General features: G+C 48.8%; 1 protein-coding gene across 4 annotated transcripts in view; it reads left to right on the forward strand.

Moving 5' to 3' along the window:
* SUSD6 (sushi domain containing 6) overlaps window positions 1–17,432 on the forward strand; it is a 93,680-nt gene that overhangs the window by 64,231 nt on the left and 12,017 nt on the right. The window lies entirely within an intron of this gene.

Below are 17,432 nucleotides of genomic sequence, written 5' to 3' on the forward strand. Positions count from 1 at the left end.
CCTGGTAGAAGGCTTCTGTCTTGAGTGAGCACGGTCCCACAGTGTCTGTGGCCTCTGGCCTCCTGCAGCTCTCCCTGGCAGGGCACAGCAACTCAGGCCATGAGGTTAGTGCTGGCTGAGTAGGACCAGCCATTAGGTGCCAGCTCTAGTTGAGCTTTGACCAGGCCCACTGTGGAGGTGTGATGTGCCCAGTGGAGCCAAGCACAAGGTGCAGTGAGTTCCGTCCCTCCAGCTGGTCATTTTAGGATGTGATTGACCAGGGATGATTGCTCAGATCCAGGTGACACAAGTCACCTCATGCCTAATCAGGAGTAAAAGAGTGCTGTTTCCACAATCCTTGCCAGTGCTGAGTACTATTACCATCCCCTGTGCCTTGCACCCCCTTAACAACTTTAAATAAGGAATTTGGGTAACTTTGGATTATAAATAATATCAAAGAGTATCAGTCAGAAAGTGCTATTTTTAAAAAAAAATTATTTTATTTATTGATTTTTGGCTGCGCTGGGTCTTCATTGCTGCGCGTGGGCTTTCTCTAGTTGCGGCGAGCGGGGGCTACTCTTCGTTGCGGTGCGCGGGCTTCTCATCGCGGTGGCTTCTCTTGTTGCGGGGCACAGGCTCTAGGCACGCGGGCTTCGGTAGTTGTGGCTCGCGGGCTCAGTAGTTGTGGCTCGCGGGCTCTAGAGCGCAGGCTCAGTAGTTGTGGCGCACGGGCTTAGTTGTTCCGCGGCATGTGGGATCTTCCCGGACCAGGGCTTGAACCTGTGTCCCTCGCATTGGTGGGTGGATTCTTAACCACTGCGCCACCAGGGAAGCCCAGAAAGTGCTCTTCTTAATAGACTGTCTAGTAGCTGCTCTTCGAGAAAAATGGAAATTGAGAAAATAAATTTTTGTTGAGAGAGTTTGTATCAGTGGGGACAAACAAGTATAAACACGTTTTGCATATCACAAGATCTATTAATTTCCAGTAGAAAGAGGGAAAAGTAAATGATTGCCAAGGGAGGTACTGCCCAGTTCGCCTAAGTCAGAAAAGGAATCACAGTTTCCGTACCAGCTGCTGGGCCTGGGCCTGGCCTGCCACTCCCAGCTGACCCACCCCAAGCTCCCCAGCATGGACCCACAGCATGGCCAGGGCTGATGTCAAGTTTGCAGCCCTGGGAAGTGAGCATTTCCTCTTTGGGGATCATCCCAGCCTGTCACCAGGCCAGGGTGTAGGCCAGGCAGAGGCTCCGCTGCCAGCCTTGGCTCTCTCCACTGAGGGCTTTGGGGCCCTGGTGCAGGAGAGGTGCCGGGGCTTAGCCTAGAGCCTTGAAACTTCAGCTTTTACCTCATGTAAAAGACCAGTGCTTTCTTCCCCTTTTTGTGAAAACTAAGGCCCCAGATACTCTGTTTGGATTGCTGGTTAGATAAACTGCTAAAACCATTCTGAGTAATCACTTTGTTACAGTTGAGTAACAGGGTGGTCCCTAAAGCGAGGTTTGACTTTAGTGGCCCGGCCCACATTTGCAGAAGGCCCAGCTGTCTTTGCGTTTGTTTTTCTCTGTCCCTCTGAGGGGTGAGGCTAGCTGGGAAAATTGAGGGGATTGTTGGGGAGAAAGGAGGCCCAGAGTTCAGAATCAGTTGCTCTGCAACTTCTATGCTGTCTTGGGGTGTATGGTTTCATTTGGTTTTGTACAAGGGCTGCGAGTACAAATGGCGTAGCCCCAAAGGACTGCCCACCCATTTCTGTGGAGTCTTTGAAGCACATGGGTTCTGTCTCCCATAGGCCAAGTTGCTCCCGGCAGTGGGGAAGGAACTATTGTTCTGCTAACGTTATTTCACTGCGAGGTCTGACTGGAGGCATCTGCGAAGACTCGGGGTCCCTGATTGTGCGTGTGACAAGACCTTTTCCATCAACAAGGCAAAGAGGCCGGGGAAACCCAGGATGAGCTGTCATCCTGAGTAACAGGCCTGTGGCAGGTGCTGACTAGCTTGACTTCCCTTGGTGCTGTGCAAACCTCTGCACTCTGGCTGCAGTCCTGGCTTCTTTGTGAAGTGCAGGTGCGTGTGTTGCCGAGTGCCCGTGATACTTGGACACATTCCTCATTTGTATCGGGGCCTACCTAAGAATGTAGTTTCTTCAGGTTCACCAAAATGATTCCGGGCCTTTGGGGCTGGGGGAGTGAGGGGCGAGGGCTCCAAATTGGATGCCTCGTGAGGTAGTTCTGAAGCAGTGCTGAGCAGTCAGCTTTTAAACATTTGTCTTAGGAACAACCTGTACTTTGGCACATTGTAAATCGACACCCCGCTCACCTTTGGGTAATGAGTCTGGATTTTGGTGCAGCAGCTGAGAAGGAACCTCTGGGTGGTGGGTCTGCGGTGTGGCTGCCTGCCGGCCTGCAGCACACTCTGAGCAGCCTCGCTGACTCCACCTGTGCAGCCGTGTACGCTGTAATAGTAACTTGAATTTTTGGACGTTTATGCTCTAAGGGTGGTTGAAAATGGGAAAATGACATCACTGATGGTAGTTAGAAGAAGGGTGGGACTTCTAAAGTTGATATAATAGAGGAAAAGATTTTGAAACTCAATGAGCATGCCAGAGGTAGGGAATCATTAGTGTCAGTTGAACGCTTGCTGATTCTTAAGTCAACAGCCTTGCTCAGTTATGAAGAGGAAAGAAACACAGTTAAAGAATAGTGTAAAAAAAATGCCCAAATTATGTTGTCCAAGAGTGTAAAAGGCAGAGTGTAATTACCATCTTGTTTGGCTTTCTGAGAACACAACTTCCTTATAATATGTAAAACTGTTATTTAACTTTGGTGAGGGGGTCTTTTCAGGGAAATGGGGGGGGACTATCTAAAACCAGGTTCTGCAGTGACCAAGAATTGTGCAAAAACAAAACCCTTTTTTTAAATTAAAAAAAAATATATATATATATATATTATTTATTTATTTATTTATTTATTTTGGCTGCACTGGGTCTTAGTTGTGGCACGCAGAATCTTTAGTTGAAGCATGCATACAGGATCTAGTTTCCTGACCAGGGATTGAACCCAGGCCCCCTGCATTGGGAGCGTGGAGTCTTAGCCACTGGACCACCAAGGAAGTCCCACAAAACCCTTTCTGTAAATGTGCAAGGCCCTTCTGGGACTGAGTGTCCTTTGGAACACAGTCCATATTGATCTACTCTCTTGACGCATCAAAGCCTTTCCCCTTGCATTGTACTCATTTATATGCTAATTTCTGTCATCTTTTTTTTCTATTTAGATACTTTTAACCTATGATTTTTAAGCTGTCAGATGAGCTTTATTTATTTAAAAGGGTAGGCTGCTCAAACACTGCTAGCCTTCACTAACTGGGAAAGCCCCACGTTTGGAGAGGTAAGAGAAAACCAACCACCAAAAATAAACCACCTCCTGGGGCCTCCCTGGTGGCGCAGTGGTTGAGAGTCCGCCTGCCGATGCAGGGGATACGGGTTCGTGCCCCGGTCTGGGAGGATCCCATATGCCGCGGAGCGGCTGGGCCCGTGAGCCATGGCCGCTGGGCCTGCGCATCCGGAGCCTGTGCTCCGCAACGGGGGAGGCCACAGCACTGAGAGGCCCGCGTACCGCAAAAAGAAAAAAAATAAAATAAAATAAACCACCTCCTAGACTGTGAACTTTTTTATATTCTCCAGTCTCAGTCCCTGACTTTGCGGGTATAGAGTTTTATTATGTGTGTGCTTTAAACAACTAAGTTTTTAAGAAGAAATAGCCTACCTCCCACACCAGGGTACCATTATAATGGAAAGAGAAAAATCCCTTTAACTGTAGCAGTGCTGCGGGCTTCTCCGCGCCCGGCTGGCCACGGCACGGAGTTGATAAGCATCCAGTGTCTTTCAGACTTGCCATTACAACATGTTAATTACGAGAATTCAGCTGTGGCACCAGCTGGGGATGTCTGGCTCTGTGGAAGATTGCAATTAGATGCTTTATTTTCTATTTTCTTTTTCCCCTTTCAACTTTGGTGGAATGCCTTTGAGTAGGGGCTTTTAGTCTCAGCAGTATAAATACTTTAATGTGCCTAATTATGTAATCATACACTTACACTCCTCTGTGTACACACACATCATTTTATGGGTTTGTATCCCCCTTTCCAGGACACGGAACATCCAGCCCGCTCTTTGGTTGGTACGGTGGACTCAGACTCCGCCGTGCGTTGGGCAGGAAGGAGGGGAGGGCCGGAGGCAGTTAGGGGTTTTCCTCTGATGATGATCTGTCCCTTTGCTCCCTCTCCCCTTGACCCTCTCACTGATGAGTCCTTTATCTCTCAAATAATTAACATCTCCATAGTTTCCTAGCAAAGTCAAGGTAATTTAAATGAAATTGGGCTTTAGGATACTCTACCTTTGCATTAATTTGCAAGTACCGTCTTTCAAAGCGTGTAGTGTTATTTGTCCCCGTCCTCTGCTCCAGACAGGCATAGGGCAGGAGCCTGGACCCGAGAGTTCATGCGTGCAGGCACAATGGAACCCATTGATTTCTGGCATTCAGCTTGTGCAGACAGGTCCTGTGACCCCAGCTGTTAGACCAGGACCTGGGAGCAGCTGCTTTCTGAGATCCAGGCCTTCAGGGATAGGCCATCTGCTGCCATGCGAGAGAACGCTGGGAAAGAAATTGACCACAAGATGTCTTTGTACTCCTTTTCTCCGCTCTAGTCCCTCCAGTTTTCCCTGGCCCCCTTCACCTCGGCAAACTTAAGAAGCATGATGCATCTGCACTGGGAAACTCACGTGGTTTCCCCTTCTGTTCTTCTCCTGTGCCCACTCCACCGCACCAGCAGCCAGCTCCACTGAAAGATAGTTGCCAGGGTGGGCAGGGAGATGGAGACGGCTGGCTCCTTCAGCCGGATGAGTATCGTAGAGAAGGCTTTCTTTTTATTAGTAGTAACATGACTGTGCAGTTTGGGACTGGAAAGGTCCTAAAAATCTCGTTTTATGCAAGAGGAACCCAAGACCTTTTCATTCCTTAGCTATGTAGTCAGGGCCCTCCCTGTTCTGGCACCGGCCTGATTTTCTCCATTTCCAGCTATCTCCTGCTAAAACTGCTGCTTTCCACACACAGACACACAGACACACACACACACACACACAGACACACAGACACACACACACACACACCGCCTCTTCTTGCTCCTCTGCGTTTGCTGCCCATATGCCCTTACCTTCCCCCTTGCGTGTTCTTCCCCCTTCCTTTAGCCCAGTCACGATCCCATAGTCACAGTCTTTTATCCCATGGTCACAATCCTGTTTTTCCCTAGAATTGGAGTTCTGTTATCATTTCTTTCTTCCTTTCTGATCTCTTCCTCATTGGATTAATCTTTCTTTAGAACCTCTTATTGTAGCCCATAGTGATTTCTAACATGTGTCTATTGTGATTATTTATTAGACAGTAAGCTCCCAGAGGGTACACCTATATCTTTGCCATCTTCCCAACCCTCCTTCTCCCACTGCCGGCTATAGTGCTTTGGTGCTTAGTAAAAACTTGTTGAAAGAATGAATGGATACATGTAATCCCTACGTGAACTCTGGGGGATAAACAGCGTAGATGTTACTATTATTATAAGGTACTTGGGGCTCCTCATCTATCTCCCCAAAGAGTCTGAAGTCTCCTCAGGGACAGAACTGTGTATTATTTGCTCTTGAATTTCTAGCACCAACCTGGCACATTGGTAGTTGCTCATAGATATTTATTTGTTACATTGAGGAAGGCATTCCTATTAGGAGAGCGAAATCCAGAGAGAATAAGAACCAATGCTTGCAAATGTTTTTTACCTCTCTTCTGGGTGAAAGTCATTCTTTGGAATACAAAAGATTATCTACTGAGGCACAGAATGGGTGAGGCTACAGCAGGCAACATCTTCTGACCAGGAATCTCGACTGGTCAAAAGTGGCTTGCCAGGGTCAGGGGTCCAGAGACCGAGAGAGGCCAGGGGAGGTGACAGGAGCGTGGGCCTCAGTGTGACAAATAAAAGCATGGTTGAGACTCTGTCTCCAAAGCTTCCGTAATCTCTTTTGGGGTGGCTCTGTTTAATGATCAATGAGTCTTGACAATATGTCAGAGTCAGGCTAATAAATACTCAAGCTAAAATCAAAGGGGAGGCCAGTCCCAGATGTGTGAGAAAGCACCTTGGGGGCCAGGGGCCCTGCTTTGGACCTAACAGCGGGTTTGAGTGGATTCACAGGAGGTGAGAGGCTCTCCTGTCTTCCTTGCTGCCTGGGGGGGGAGGAAAGGGATCTGCCAGGAGTACCGTGGCTCCATCTGGTCCAGAAATTTAGAAAGATCCACAAGTTGAAAGTAGGGAAGAACAAAAAAACCTCTGGGCGGATTTGACTCCTCACTGCCTTTGGTCAGCTAATGATAGCGCAGGCTGATAAGTTCCCCTTCTAGGAGATGCAGAGGAAACCAAGAAGGCCTGACAAGCTCCTTTTCCTGTGCTGGTTATGTGAGACAGGGTGGTTTAAACAGATGAAGTGTTTAAAGAAGAGAATCCCATCCCCCACAGGACGGAGAAGACTCTCCAGATGAGTGGACTTTGTAACTTTTGACTCTATCTTCCCATGGTCCATTTGTCACAGTGTTCCTTATACTTGTTGGTTCAGAGGTGATAAAGACAAGACCCCTAGCCCTCGCTTCATTCCCCATGCCACCCACCCCCCCTCCAAAAAAACAGCTTTTCCCTTTTATATTTCCTTTAGTCTTGTGGTAGGGTCAGCCTGACACAAACCCCTACAGAATATACAGGGCTCACTTCGTGGCCTGCCTTAGACTCGTAGTGTGTTACTTGCACCTTGTCTGTCACAGGGAGACCCAGTCACATCTGTTTTTTCAGGAAAGATTATTCATGCCTCTACCCCTCAGTTACTGGTGAGTGTTTTTCAAAGAAGTGTGGTGCCTGCTGGTTTTAGGCCATCCCCCTAGCTGATTTCTGCCACCTCAGCTGATTTCTGCCACCGTCCGTGGGTAGAGTTTATTGATTGTTTCCTTTCATTCTTCGCAGTTGTGTGGGCCTCGGTAAGTAGCAGTGGCTTGTTGAGCACCCGGCATAAGCAAAATGCTGCCTGACTCACTGTTTGGAGGTACACGGCAGAGGCTGTTTATTTTGGGCTTTGGCAGAGCTGGCCCAGTGATCCTGTGTATTCCGGCAGGAGGGCAGCCCTCTGTCTACTCTAGCTCGTGTCCCTGTTCTGCATTTAGTGGCAAGCTTCCTTTCATATATCCCTCTTGGAAGGCTTGTGTCCCCAGCTGAAAATGCCCCCATACCCTCTCCCACTTGCAGCTTTGGGATCTGTACTCCTTAAATAGCTCCATTGTTTGTAATGCTCAGAGCTTAGTGAAGGACCCTGTCTTGCCTTCCCCCCACCACTTCTCTGGAAAAAATGGGGCCCCACTTGAGATACGAGCTGAGTCCTCTGGGCACAAGCAAACTCACCAGTCCACATTCTTCTCCAAACAGGAATTACTATAACATGTGTCAGATGGACCCCACCCCCATGCTATACTTTTGTAGGTCTTGGCGTTAAGTTTTTCTGGTGGCATCTGTAGACAGGGAGCTTCCCTATAATGGGGAGAAAGGCAAGCCAGAGTTTGAATCCAGACTCTACTACTGGGTGGCTCTGTAACCTCAGGCCACTACTAAATTGTTCAGAGCCTCACTTTCCTTCCTCATAGGACGGGAGAATTAATTAGGATGGCAACTTTAAGTGCCTAGTGTAGCGCCTGGTGATAAGTGTTAATTCCCTTAGTCACTTCTACCCTGTTGGACAACAGAGATCTCTAAATTTATTTTAAACTTAAACTTGTGTTTCTTGAAGGCCTACTGTGTGTGCCTGGCACCAGACTTGGCATGAAGCATTTCCCTTAGATGGCAGGATTGGAAATGAAACCACAGCTCTGAGCTTTGTACCCAAGAGTCCAACCCTGTTGTAAACTCCAAGCCCGACTCCTAAGTTAATTATCACTCGCTCATCAGTTATCCTTCTGAGGTTGGACAGTGCCTTAAGCAGCTGACTGGGGCCTTCCTCCAGAGGACCAGCCTGCGTCCTCCTGGAGGTGAGGAATTCTGAGGGCGAGAGCCGACTCACGTGCAACTTCCTTAGATGATAGGATGAAGGAGATGAGACCAGGAAGTAGCAATTGCTGATGAGGAAAAAAATAAACATCTGCTTTCTCTTAACCCTTTAACCCTTTAACCACCACTCTCAAGGGAACACAGTATCATTTGTTAATGCCTGTGGAATGGCCTGGCTCCCTACCTCTGCTTGTGTCCCAACATCCTGGGGGCGGGGCGGCAGACAATTGTGGGCGCTGCTCTGTAGGTCACTACATTGGGGGGGGGGCAGGCTTTAGATGCTGTACAGCCCAGGCCTGGAACAGCAGGAGAAGGAGAGTGGTCCTCCTGCCTGCCCGTTTTATAGCAGTCATACAGTGTAGGGGTGGGGTAGGGCGTGCAGTCCCAGCTGACAGCATGTCCCCCAAGTCCCTGAGCTGTGAGAACAAGAGGGGGTGAAGGGGCAACAGGCCATATGGAGGCCATTTGTCAGCCAAGAGCAGCCCGGTCTCTGCTGAGAAGTGGGGAAGGGGCTGGCATATTACTGAGCTGGAGGCAGAGGGAGCAAAGCAAGCCCCTCCAGAGTATTCATCCTTCTCTGCTCTCTGCCTGTCCTCTCTCCAGATAACCAGAAATTTCTGAAGCAGTCCTTTCTCTTCTCTTTGCCAGAGTCTTTGCCCTACCCCATTCCAAAAGCCAGAGGTAGGAATTTAGTTTACAATGTGAAAAGAAATGTGAAGAATTTACCCGTGCCTACTGTGTGCCAGTAGGCACACATCACACATGATGCAAGACAGTTTCAGGTCCACAGTTTCATCTGTCCCCTCACACACTTTACGGAGGTGGGTATTGGCTGTCCAGGAGTAGGGCTCAGAAGAGCTCAGGCAGTGGACAGGGTTGCAGGGCAGGCCCCTAGGTCAAACCCAGATTCATCCATCAGACCGTGCTCTGACTCTTTGTGGCCCCTGGTCCTGGTTGGCTGGGAGAATATTTTCACCGGTAGATGCCAACTTAGAGAACATGAGATGTGCTGTGCAGAGGGAGTCTCTTTGCTGTGAAACCGTGCAGCTCAGATTGGGACTTGAACCCATGTGCCAGGACTCGAACCCAGCCTAAACCGAGATTGGGACTTGAACCCAAGGTCTTTTAATTGAGATCACACACCTGGTTTCAGGACTTAATGAAGCTCAGGTTCTTGATGTCTTGTTGCAGAAAGAATTCAGTGAGAGACAAAGTGATAGGTAAGAAGTGGGTTTATTTAGAGAGAAACACACTCCACAGGCAGAGAGTGGGCCATCTCAGAAGGCGAGAGGCTCCGGAAATATGGGGTGGTTAGTTTTTATGGGTGGGGTAATTTCATAGGCCAATGAGTGGGAGGATTATTCCAACTATTTCTGGGGGAAGGGGCGGGGATTTCCAGGAATTGGGCCACCGCCCACTTTTTGACCTATGATGGTTGGCCTCAACTGTCATGGCGCTAGTGGGTGTACCATTTAGCTAATGCATTACAATGAGCGTATAATGAGGCTCAAGGTCCACTGGAAGTGGAATCTTCCGCCTTCGTGGATCTGGTTAGTTCTAACCAGTTTTGTCTTGTCCTATGGCTATGTCATTCTTTTAAAGGTTGTGCCCTACCCCCTTCCCTCCTGTTTCAGCTGTTACCTGCTCCTGACTTATCTCAAATCGGAAACCATGTGACCCTTTGCATTTAAAAACAAGGTAGTGCCTTGAAATGTGGGCAAAATTTTCCAAGTCAAGTCAGCTTTCTACTAAGCGTCTACTCTCTGCCAGATTCTGTGCTGAGTTCTGGGAATACAAGAATCAGAACAGGAAGCAGAACACATGCTTGCCCTACAGCTTGGGTAGGTGGGTGGGTTAATGGAGAGGTGGGGGAAGGACTGACCTGTGAGAAAATAATTGCAGAGACAACAATACAGTGATGTTTATAGAGAGGTGTGAAGATGTTAGGGGAAAACAGAGGAGGAGGAATAAAGCTGCTGTCTGTTGAACACGTGGAGTGTGACAGGCCCTTTACCGGGTACTTTACCTGCATGATTGTGATGGATCTGCACAGCGCCCCTGTGAGGTACATACCTTTAGTGTCCCCATTTTACAAATGAGGGAACTGGTGCGTAGGAAGATCTGCCTGAGCCCACGTGGTGGGAAACTGTCAGAGCGGTACACACCCCGGGTGCTCTCACTGTAGGCTCAGGCTGGTAATCTCTACCCTGTGCTGCTTAGTTCTCTTTGGGACAGTGTCCTGGAGGAGGCGACCTTGGAACTGAGTCTTGAAAGATGGGCTGGGTTTCAGTTGACCCCGTTGTAGTTTCAGGTCAGGGTTTCCAGGCAGAGGATTAGCACTTCTTCTTTCAGAATGACTAGGGACTTTGATGGCTACTTCCAGGTGACAAGAGTTTTTATGTTTGGGGCAGGGTTCAATAAAGAAAATGTTCTTCCTTCTTGTGGGCTCTGACCTGCTGGCTGGCATGTCCCCTCTCCTGTGAGGTGGGGGGAGTGAGGGACTCAGGCCTAAGACAAGAGAGGGACAGGCTCTGAAGCCGGACCCACTTGTGAGCTGCCAGGCCCCCGGAGCAGGGCTTGGGCTGGGCCCCTCTCAGGCAGGTGGTGCTGGGGGCCTGCGAGGAGCTGTGGGGACAGCCTAAGCCGTGGTGGTTTCTGCCGCTGAGCCTCCATCCCGGCTCCAGGGCCACACCCTGGGAAGGGCTTGAGCACCCTGCAGCTGGCCCTCCTCCCGGCATGTGGAAAGTTCTCATGAGAAAAGGGATCCTGGCTGGACAATGGGCTTCCTGTCTGACTGCTGGGAAGGTTTGTCTTAGAGGAGAGGAAGGTTGCAAATGGCATGAGAAATCCTCTCTTCCCTCTCGCTGCAGCCTGTTTTAGACTTTTGACTATTTGAGTGGGGTCAGGAAGGCAGAAAGCCAGGGAAAGCCATGGACGGAAGCAGCCCTTGGTTCTCTCTTGAGTTAACTGACCTCTGCCTGCCTGGTTCTCTGACCTCACCACGTGCCCAAGGTAGAAATCTGCCCTGATGCTGGATGCAGGAGCTCTGCACAGACAGGATGCTTTTCCTGGAGCCTCTCACACCCTGTGCTCAGTTCAAGACTGCGGTGGCTGTAGGGCTTTTATGAAGGAATCTCGGGAGGTGGTGAGGCTGGCCGTCCACCCAGCTTACACAGATTTGCCAATGGCAGACTCGGAGGCCATCTGGTTCAGTGCATGCGTGTACTGAAACTGAGTCCCAGAGAGACCAGTGTCCACGGGCAGCACCCAGATTTGTCTTTGTCACTGGGCTCCTCTCTCTGTGGCTCCCTTTCCAAGATGCGGGTGTGGGAGGAGAAGCTGGGCTCAGCACCCTGCTGCTGCCCAGGGAGTGCCGTGGAGTGGGACGCCACCCCTCCCGGCTTCAAATCCTGACTCCGCCTCTTACCCGCTGGGTGACGTTGAGCAAGTTTCTTAACCTCTCTCACTCAATTTGCTTACCTGTATAATGTTACAATAATGTTTCTTACAGGGTTTCTGTGAAGCTTAAATGAGTTAAACATGTAAAGTGCTTAGACTGGTACTTGGCATATAGTCGATGGTCAGTGACTAGGAGCTATAATTACTGAGATTTCTAAAGGAGGCCTCAGAAGGAACCTTTAGACTGTAGTCAGATGTGATACCCCATCCCCCCTTGCATTTGTCTGGAATGCCCAGTACCAGCTTTCTGGGGAGGCTTTCTTGAGGAGAATCATCTCCCCTTTGAACTAGCAAGCTCACACCTTTCACAGAGAGGCTAGATGTTCCAAAGGCCCTAGGCCTAGTCCATCGGGGGAGGAGCCACAGAATGGAGCCTGGTGTCCTGCCCTCCTCTGCAGGCCCACCTTGGCTTCATGGTCAGGCCTGCAGCTCAGGAGCCAGAGCGCCTGTTGAGTCATTTAGAGATGTGTGGCTTGGAGCAAATGACTCAACTCAGCTAAGCCTCATTGTTCTTATCTAGAAAATGGAGAAAATATAGTACCTGCTTCGTGTAAAGAGAGAGCTCAGAAGAGTGCCTGGCACATGTAATAACGCTGTTTGCAATTATTATTTTCCTTGTATTATGTGCAAAAAGAAATCTGCACGTTTGAATGCCCTTTTTTTTTTTTTTTTTTTTTTTTTCTGTTTTTGCCTTGCTTTTTCTCTGGCTTTCTCTGTTCCTAGCAAACCATTGAGGGCTAGAAGTAGAAATTGGACCTTCATATATCAAGAAAGGGCTTTGAGAGCAAGCACATAAACAGTGCTTTAAAAAACAACCTGGGGGCTTCCCTGGTGGCGCAGTGGTTGAGAATCTGCCTGCCAATGCGGGGGACACAGGTTCGAGCCCTGGTCTAGGAAGATCCCACATGCCGCGGAGCAACTAGGCCCGTGAGCCACAATTACTGAGCCTGCGCGTCTGGAGCCTGTGCTCCACAACAAGAGAGGCCGCGATAGTGAGAGGCCCGCGCACCGCGATGAAGAGTGGCCCCCACTTGCCACAACTAGAGAAAGCCCTCGCACAGAAACGAAGACCCAACACAGCCATAAATTAATTAATTAATTAATTAAAAAATAAAATAAAATAAAATAAAAAACAACCTGAAGGGGACCCCCAGTGCTCCATGGTGTCTTCATCTGCTGTTAGCCTCCTGTCTCACACTCAGTTGTGTGGTCTGAACCCTTCCCACTGTTCTCAGATCCCTAGCATCTGTGCTGTCCTGTATAATGGCCACTAGCCCCAGGTGGCTATTGAGAACTTGAAATGCGATTAGTGTGGCTTGAGATGTGCTGTGTTGACTTACTATGAAGAAAAGAATAGAAAATATCGCATTAATAAATTTTTATATTGATTATGCATTGAGCTATCAAAACTGTATTTTGCATATATTGGTTAAATAAAATATATTATTAAAATGAATTTCACCAGTTGTACATTTTTAATGTGGCCACTAAAGAAAATTTAAAATCACCTGTGTGGCCACATCATAGTTCTGTTGGACAGTATTGTGCTAGGTGGGTGCTTTCCATCCATTCCTTCCTCCCCTTTCTCCCGTTTCTCTTTGCCTGGGCTCTCACCTTCCTCTGGTCGCCAGCGGTTCTCAGATGAACAGAAAAGATGTCCCTACCCAGAGGGTCACCCCAGGCCAATAGAAGAGCTCACCTTTGAACACTTCCTTCTTTCATTTACATCAGAGCTGGCTGTGCATGTGTCCGTGTCCTGTAGACTGTAAACTTTCTGAGGGCCTGGTCCTGTCTCCTTTACTCCTGTGGCCCTGCTAGAACGTCTTGTGAGGAGAGGCTCGCTCTAACTGTTTGATGGAGTTACAGCCACACAGGGACACGTCTGATAATGCCTCAGCCGTGTCCCTGATGACCACAGCTGCCGTGTTGGTGTGCTGGGTTTGGGGGAACCACTTCCTTCTCCCCTGAGTTCCCAGGGAAGCTTTTCTCTGGCCATCCTTTGAACACCTTCCCTGAGCACCTGTTTCTCTGTGCTCAGTTGTGTTCTCAATGCCAGTGCACTGGTTTTGGTGTAAAACGACATTATTTCAAACCTGCAAGTGAACACTGACACAGTTTCTTAAGCCCTCAGGCCCCGTGTGTGGGAGTATAGTGTTTTCTTGATAAGTGACATCAGATGGACACCTCTTAGGTTGAGTCTTTTTAACTGCACTAGGTGTTTACATGTCTGCTTCCTCTCCTCAAGCTGATCTTCACACTCCCTATGCCCCACACCTCATTTTAAAGGGGCTCAAGTATTTGTTCAGTTTGTTAAACTGAACACTTTGACCCCAGGGCCATTCCTGGAGCTTGTTTTGATTCCCTTGTTATGGAATCTTATAAGACTTTGTTTTGTCTTTAATTTGTCTCTTCCTGCTAAAAGTCTGGTCCCCAAAACGGCAAAAGCAAAACACATTTAGAAGTGCTGACTGGGGGTTCTTGTTGGTTTCTGCTAATGGTTTTAGGCTGTGGGGACTCTGGGTTAGAAGTATCAGCCAGATCGCTTTGCATCTCCTCTGTCTGCACCCTCACCAGCTGGTCACATGGTCTCTCGCTCAATGACTGCTGTGCTCCAGGCACTCTGAGGGGCCCCCTGGAGAATTACCTCGCTGCTTCCTGTGCTCACTGGAGGCCTAAGTGGGTGTAAGAGATAACGGAAAGCGGAGAAGGAAGCTAAGGAGAGCTAATTGATTTTTTTCTGTAAAATTTCCATCTTCTGGCTTTCTCCCTCTCTTTTTAAAATTTCGCAGCTTTGCCAAATCAGATGAGTTCATTGTCTTCTTGGGGCTAGGAACAGGGCTAGAAACTCCCCCTGCGGACCTGGGGTTGTCAGAGAGCAAGCCCGATTAGGTCAGCCTCTTGCCCAGAACAGGGGCTTCCGGAAGCCACTGAATGGTTTATTTGCTCTTCCTGATGTTCTTCCCGTTCCTGTGAACCCCAGGCGTCACTGAGAGGGTCCTCTCCAACACCTGCTCTTTGCCATGGCTCTCCCACTGTGCTCTTTGATTGGGCAAGAGGGCCGTATTTTTTTCCTTATGTTCTTGGCGTCTTAAAACAATCTTGCCTTTTTCCGACTTTTCCTTCTAAGGCCTCCTTATTTCTTCCTCGGACCTGGGGCAGTCCCTTTGTGACGCTGAACCTAATGTACTCTAGTTTGTTTCCTTTGTATGATCCTCATAGACAAACATAAAAGAGCTTCTGTCCAGTTTATTTCACCATGCAAGGGTTGCTCTACTGCTGACCTACTCTAAAAGCTCTCTCCTCTTCTGTCCATCTTATATCAAATGCATCCCCTCTTGTAATTCTGCCCATCGAATATAGTATAAACACCTCCTGTGGCAGCCAAGGCCCCTCTACAAGATGGTTTATCATTGTATTTTATTTATCTATTTATTTATTCGGCCAAATTTTCTTATGCAACCAAGCTAACCTAGGCTACTTGATGCTCTCTGGGCTTAATCTACACTGTCCTACTTTGGTGCATTAGCTTCAAACCACCACCTCCTTTCCTGCTGAAATCAAGCCCCATTGGAAACGCCACTTCCTCCACGAGCTGTTCCCAGCCGTTCCCCACACAAGGTTGGTCTCTCCTGCTCTGAGCTCCCTCTCTTGTGACACTAATCCCTTTCTTTGACGTGTATTAGAATAAATCTTTGTGGAGTATCTTTGGAGAGAGGCACTGAGTTGACTAGGAAAGGAGAAGGGCTTACTTTCCACATTCACCCTCTTACTTTTTGGATTTTGTACCATGTATATATTTCCTATGATTTTTTTTTCTATGAAGGTATTATTTGCATAACAAAGGACCCAGTCTATAAAACGTTAGAAGAAGATATTGGAGAGTATGTTTAGGAAAATGTCCTTACCCAAGACACAAAACCCAGAAGCCATGAAGAAAACCACTTTTAAAATATATGTGTCGGGACTTCCCTGGTGACGCAGTGGTTAAGACTCCATGCTCCCAGTGCGGGGGGCCCGGGTTTGATCCCTGGTCAGGGAACTAGATCCCACATGCGTGCCGCAACTAAGAGTTCGCATGCCACAGCTAAGGAGCCAGCGAGCCGCAACTAAGGAGCCCACCTACCACAACTAAGACCTGCTGCAACCAACCTAATTAATTAATTAATTAAAAAATATATGTGTGGACTTACTTGTCATACCCCTATTTGGCTACAAGTACCTGAAGTGCTTATCTTTCTATCCTTTTTCAGAGCATAGCACAGTGATCCCTACACGGTAATCAGTAAATATTAGTTGAATTGAAATAGAATTGTTAGTCGCCTCTCTGTAGACCTCATTTTTTGCACATATAAAATGGGTACCAGGTGATGTCCAGGGCCCCTCTCAGAGATTCCGTGAAGATGTGGGCTTTATGGGCAGAAGTACCCAGCAGAGCGGGAATGGTTTTAGAATCAGCAGCCCTTCCCCTGGGACTGTCTTCCCTAGCACCCTGGACCTGTAAGTGGGTCCTGCCTGTTTTCGGTAGCTGCCCCCCGGGTGCTCATCATTAATTACCCCGAGGAAATGAACCAATTAGACACAACCCAAGGAGAGCCGGGAGCATCTGTGGCAGGCTTGTTGCCCTGAACAAAAGAGGGTAAGTGTAAAGGGTAAAGCAGTCTGCTGAGGTTCCTTTGGAAATCCAGCTGGGCAACTCTTTGAACTACTTGGCCAGAGTTTAGAGAGGCACCAGAAGGAATGTGATGCCTGTGTCTCCCTCCTGCTCAAGACCTGGTGGGTGGGCGAGGTGGGTGGTGTGGGAAGAGCCTAGAGGAGGAGGAGGTGTGTGCTTAGAGGGGACTGAGGGGGCTTACTGAGGCTCATCTGCCGGTTTCAGCGACGCTGCCCAGACTTCTCTGGATCCCTGTGGACCTACCCTAGGGTTTTAATAGCTTTAAATATGGAGTCTTTTCTCCCAGTCTCAGTGATCAGCAGCCCAAGGGCAGGGAGCCACCGTCTCTTTTTCGACTTAGTATCCACCCCACAGCCTGGCTGGCAGTCATCTTGCTTAATAGCAGGTTGAAGGGAAGTGGTATTTGGTGAGAGAGTGGTGGCTGGTCCCATGAAGGGAGAGCACCTTATCTCAGACAGTCAGAGACTCCAGATCTGTTAGAGGAAGTGAAGAAAAGAAACCCAGCAGTTCTTATTCTCATACTGATGTCCTTGTGGTAGTCACAATGGGGACAGGGTATTCGTCAGCAAAATCCAATGTCCTCTAGAGACTTTCATCTTTCCTGCCTTGGTAAGGCTTGTGGTAAGTTGAAGTTTGTGGGTGCCTGGCCACCTGCCAGCATGTCTTCTCCCCCAGCCCAGCCTTCCTCACAGTGATCCCATAGTGCCCCTCCTGTCCCCTCCTATTTTTGCTAGGCATACCCCATGATCCATTGCCCGGGGACTTCAGTTCTGTAGTGTCTGTCCAGGCTCAGAAGGGGAGGCTGCCTTCTCCCTGGGCTGCTCAGGCCTTCCGGCTCCTCTGCTGTATGACTGCAACTTACCTATACACCAGCGTTCCCACCACACTTAGGCACCACTTGCCATCTCCCTAACTGACCTGTTCAGAGGGGCGGCAACCTTGACATATACGCACTCCTTAAAGGCCCGCTCACTCCCGGGGTGAAAGCCGTGTCTGCTGGTGGGAAGAGCACAGGTGTTAGAATGGGAAGCCCTGGCTCTGCTCTCAGGTCTGCCTGACTTGGCTAAAAGTCATTTAACTTCTGTGGGCCAGTGTCCTCATCTTCAAAGGGAGAAAGGATAACTACCTCACGGAGTTGTCAGAGGAATAAATAAGATAGGAGGTCAGTGAAGGCGCTTTTAAAACTAAACAGTCCTACCTGAATGAAAAATAATGG

Source organism: Mesoplodon mirus (genome assembly GCF_964341445.2).
Source record: "Mesoplodon mirus genome assembly, chromosome: 4".
In the NCBI taxonomy this organism is placed as follows: Eukaryota; Metazoa; Chordata; class Mammalia; order Artiodactyla; family Ziphiidae; genus Mesoplodon; species Mesoplodon mirus.